General features: G+C 26.5%; 1 pseudogene; it reads left to right on the top strand.

The window, feature by feature from the left end:
- The first annotated feature begins 3,851 nt into the window (after window positions 1–3,851).
- On the top strand, window positions 3,852–4,751 carry LOC131657488 (uncharacterized; annotated as a pseudogene).
- The last annotated feature ends 1,249 nt before the right edge of the window (window positions 4,752–6,000 follow it).

The following is a 6,000-nucleotide window of genomic DNA, read 5'->3' as shown; positions in this document are numbered from 1 at the left end:
AAGTGTCAAACCTGATACATTTGGTATATACAAAGAAAATAACATTGCTACTATTGTATATTGTAGTAATACTCTTTTTCCCAAGTCTACCTTGGAGTTGTTGCAGCCTTGGCAAATTGTCATTTTATCCATCTTTGTTAGAAACCTTCAAGTGAAACTGTCAATGTCAAGCTGACTTTTGTTGGAAAAGGTTTAATTTTTTGACAGGTAAATCATTAAACCTTGTTTTCTCCTTTGTATTTATATCCATTATTTTTGTGTTGATAAAATTTTAATGAGGTACTAAGAAGATTGTTTCAATGTATCCTTTACACATGAATTGTTAATTTGCCACAATAGCAGAGCAACATACTAGTTCATTTACCAGAGCAGCATACTAGTTATTGTAAAAATTTTGTTTGATGCCACAATAAACATTCTAAAATTTTTGTTTAATGATTTTGTTTGATTTAAATTTGCAGGGTGTGTTAATTAATTTAAAATAGAACATGGAAGAAATGATATTGGAGGAATGCATCTATAAGGAAATGGGAATATACAACAAAGCTTAGGCAAAAAGATTTTGTAATAATTTAATGAATGTTTATTGTTGTATATTTAGCTTTAAATAGGTTTAGCTTATTCTTAGTGGAATTCTTTATTATAAATAGCAAAAATGAATTTTATCCTTAATTTAATATTATTGTTATTGATTAAAATTTAAATTTTTATATTATTTTAAGTCTTAAAATAATTGCTATCTAATACTATTTTTAATATTTAAATAAATACTATCTAATATAATTTTTAATTTATAAATAAATACTATCAAGAACAGGCAACAGTTTTAAAGCGTAACCTACCAAAATCTGTGAATTAAAATAGATTTTGAAAACCGTGGTCTAATGAATGGGCTGCGGTTTTATACGTGTAGCTTAATCAAAACTGCGGTCTAAAATAAGTATAAAAACCGCGCCCTATTTGTACATTTCAGGCTACGTTTTTTCAAATTCGTGGGAAAAAGTGAAAAAACCGTAGTCTATGAGAATAGGCAACGGCCGCATATTCCACGCCTGGATAACCGTAGTTTAAAGTCATAGGCTACGGTTTTTGAGCTTTAGGCTACGGTTTTCTGTCGTTGCTTAAACACATTTTTGTTGTAGTGACCATGTCACCAATCAGATTAAAGTTTTCCTCATATTCCACAGGCGGCCGACTACTTGAAGCATGAGAGTTGCTAGTCTCTTGTACGTTACTAGGCAGTTCTTCACCGTTAAACGTCCAAACCCAATAATTTGCAATGAAACCCCTTCTATGCAAATGAGCTGTTATTTCCTGTGGGTCACTAATTATTGGTCTACATTCACATTTAAGACAGGGACACCTAACTCCTCCTTCGCTTCGACATAATTCCTGAGCAAACGCCCAACTTATAAACCCTTCAACTCCTACTATAAAATTGGGTTTAAGTCCCATTCTTCCTGGAAATGTTCTATCGTACATCCAACTACGATAATACCGATAATATTCCATACTGCACATTTATACAATCATTGTCATTTGGAGTTAGAATACTAATCAACTTAATATTCTTCTTAGACGTATACTAGTTAATATTTACTATTCTTAAAACTATTATTTAGTAACAATACTACTAATATTTTTAACTACACGCGTTATATTGAACATATTTAACCATAAAATAATTTTTTTTAACTACACATTTTAAACTACATATATTAGAAATATTATTTAATAAAAATACTACTGTTATGTTTTTGTTACATATATAGTAATAAAAATAAAAAATAAGAAATAAGAAATATTACTATTATATTTGGAAATATACAAACACATGCATATTATGTTTTTATAACATATATACAAATTCAGTTTTAAATCTATTATATATGAATAAAATAAAAAATAAAAATAAAAAATGTTTTTATTAAATATATGATATACATATACATATTTTGTTTTTTATTAAATTTTTTTTTAGTATAATATTTCTCATTATCATAAATAATATATATAATAAAAATTAAAAATGAAAACTTTATAATATATAACTATTATATTAGTTTTACATATATAAAATTTATTTAATATATATAACTATTATATTAATATTTATAATATATATAACTATTATATTAATATTTATAATAATCTATTTTATATACTGTAAAATATTATAATATATATAATAATTTTAATAATAGTTTTAATATATCAATATACTAAAAACAACTTTAATAATTTTAATGTTTGTATAATATTAATAGTTTTAATATATAATATATAATAATGTTTGTATAGTTTTAATAAAAATATTAATAAAAATTATACTAAAAACAATTTTAATATATCAATTTTTTTAAAACACATTATAACAATTTTAATATATCAATTTATTTCTAATAGTTTTACAATTTATACAAACACATTATAAATCTATATACAAACACATTCATATCTTAATTAATAAATCTACTAAAAATATGATATACATATACATATTTTGTTTTTTATTAAAATTTTTTTTAGTATAATATTTCTCATTATAATAAATAATATATATAATAAAAATTAAAAATGAAAACTTTATAATATATAACTATTATATTAGTTTTACATATATAAAATTTATTTAAGTTATAAAAATATATTTTTTAAAGTGAGAACTTTATAGTATATATTTATATTATATTCTTAAAAATGAAAACTTTATAATATATATAACTATTATATTCTTTTTAAATTTATATTAATATTTATAATAATCTATTTTATATACTGTAAAATATTATAATATATATAATAATTTTAATAATAGTTTTAATATATCAATATACTAAAAACAACTTTAATAATTTTAATGTTTGTATAATATTAATAGTTTTAATATATAATATATAATAATGTTTGTATAGTTTTAATAAAAATATTAATAAAAATTATACTAAAAACAATTTTAATATATCAATTTTTTTAAAACACATTATAACAATTTTAATATATCAATTTATTTCTAATAGTTTTACAATTTATACAAACACATTATAAATCTATTTTAATAAATGTATCCCAAAAATATATACCATATATCTAACCCAAAAATCATTATAAATTACACTAAAAATATATTTTAATTACTTACCTCTTCTTCAATCTACTCCTCCTTCTTCAATCTACTCTCCTCCTTCTTCAATCTACTAAAACTATACCAAAAAAAATCAAAAATTAATAACAGAATAAAGAATAAAATTATAACATAATACTTGTTCAACCTCTTCATTACCTTTGATATCAAAAAAATATTTGGATTGATGCAATTGGAGTTGGATTTTGGGAGATTGAAGTTGTTGTTCTTGTTCTGGTTTTGGGTTTGGGGATGAATTGTTGTTCTTGTTCTGCAACGAAGGTGTGGTGGAGTGAAGTGAATTGCATTGATTTATACGCAATGTAGCGACGTGAAATTAATTTCGCTAGTTGCCACGTGGTAAACACGTCGCAACAAGCAAACGGTAACATTTAATTAATGTCTCTGCCATAAATCCTGTCACCTAGTCAATTCAATATAACGTTTTAAATGTTGCGACGTGTTTACAACGTCACTACTTAATTTTTTAAAATTTGAATCTCCCCCCAATCTCCCCCCATGTGAACGTTATTGCTTTTTAAATTTATAATTTATACATTTAATGTAGCGACGTTTGACCCACGTCGCAACTTTATTCACGTAACCCAACGTCTGACTCATCCTTACTTTATGTTTATAAAGTTATTTTATAATTAAAAACATGTGGCGACGTGGTAGTCACGTCGCTAGAGGCAATAAATACCCACGTGACAGCCACGTCGCTAATATGTGTCGCTGGGGAGCACTTTTTTTGTAGTGAAACAACTATTTTTTTGACATTTTGGGTCCGATTAGTTTTAGCGGCACTCTTTTTCTCCAATATCATTAGATTGGTGACGATCGAAAATTTATCACATGGAAACCGACTACCACGGAATTCAAGATTATTTATGCTGAATCTTATAGATATTCCAACGTTTGGTCGGATCAATATCAAGTTGGTTATAATCATGTTAAAGATGACTATAAGATGATTAGGCGCACCCATTGTTTTCCTAGAAGTAATCACGGGATTACTTCCTTCTGGGAAATATTCAGCCTAAACAATAACTCTTGGAGGAAAATTCATAGCTCTTTTCCTGACTCGTATATATGCGGTGAAGAAGTGTATGTGGATGGAGTGTCTCATTGGTGGGAAAAAACGAAAACATATACATATTTGGAGTCATTTGACTTCAGCAAAGAATATTTCATTACAACTCTCATGCCCTCTTACATAGATGATGTTTTTGTTTTTAATTCGACCAAGTGGACGAGGAAGAGAATTTTGACGGTACGGTATTAAATGGATCTGTTGCTTTTATAGTAAATTTTGAGGAGGCAAATACATTTCATATTTCAATTTTGGGTGAAGTGGGTGTAAAAGAATCATGGATTAAACTCTTTATTGTTGGGCCTTTATCTTGTCTTAACATTCCGATTGGAATAGGGAAAAAGGGAAATATATTGATCAAAAAGAAAAGACAACAAACTAGCTTGGTTTGATATAAGTACCGGGACTATTGATGAGATTGGTGTTACGACAAAATCTCATGGCAAGATATTGTTGGATAAAAAAAGATTTCTTTCAAATGGAGGAATATATAGTAACTTTTCTTCTTGTTTTCACGACTCGGAAGCGATATGATTATGGCCAGTTGAATTTTACCTTGTACACAAAGTGGCTTGTCAAATGCCCATGTCTTTGTTATTATCAAGCTTATGCGGAATTAAGAAACAGTTTGATGATAAGAATTTTTGCTTTATCAATATTATTTTGAAGGCTTACTCTCTTGGTTCATTTATGTATGCAAATTGGTATAATTTTTATTTGAGTTTCAATTGTAAGAATGATTTTTTGCCTTTACTCAATTGCCTCAGATTATTTGTATAAATAGGTTATATTTGTGAAGTTTGATAAATCTTTGTTTGAATTTCATTACATTCTACTTGAAGTATCTATGCCACTATGCTTAAATTGTGCTTTAGTTTTTTCTGAGATCGCTGCTTTCTGTAATGCATGAGTAGAAAAAGATTCATTGATTGGAATTTCTTAGTTTGATCACTCTATACTTAAATATGTTTCAATTTAGCTTCAGCTTGGTTTTTCATACACATGTACAATGTTGGATTTTAAATATTTTTGTATGTTCAAGTTAATGTTTTCTGAGAGAAGCCTTGCTGAGGAAGGCAGGGTTCAAAAGTGATGCAGGAGAAGCATGCTGCTGCTTCTACTGGTTTTCCCATTTAATTTATGTGTTGTTTTGCTCAAAGCTCTTAGTTATGGTTCATCTCTCAATGTGTTACAAAGTGCCTCCCCCAAAGGATATTCCTTTTTTTTTTTTTTTAAAGTGCCTGCCCCTGATACGCGATATTCTAGTTACCCGTCTCCGATACGTTATGGATATGGCTAGTTAATCTCATGACTATTCATATTTTTACTATATGAATCAATCTTCCTCTACCTTAATTCTTCCTTTCTCAACTTTAATTATCTCATCACTTTCAATTTTCTCTTACAAGAATCAAACTTTTTTTCTTAATTATTTTTCTCTCAACTTTTACTTTCTTTTTTTCCTCATAATTCCTTTACCAATTACTATCAAATTTTACAAATTCAATTGATTTTCGTTAGAGAATGATTTAATTCATGTTTAATTTATTTTTTTTATCATATGTATCTTAAATGTGTCGTGTCCTTGATTTTTTAATGATGGATATATCTATGTATCATATACGTATCGTATCCAATATTTATATCGTGTTTGTATTTCATAGTCTCCTAGCAATGATTGACATCGAAAATACTCTTTTAAAAATGTATAAAATAAATAATAAAAGGCATACATTAATTTTTTTTGAGCCTTACTCTTATTTTTTCTTCAAAATTAATAAAG

This window comes from Vicia villosa, linkage group LG3 (assembly GCF_029867415.1).
Source record: "Vicia villosa cultivar HV-30 ecotype Madison, WI linkage group LG3, Vvil1.0, whole genome shotgun sequence".
NCBI classification, from domain to species: Eukaryota; Viridiplantae; Streptophyta; class Magnoliopsida; order Fabales; family Fabaceae; genus Vicia; species Vicia villosa.
This window is presented reverse-complemented; position numbering and strand designations above follow the sequence as displayed.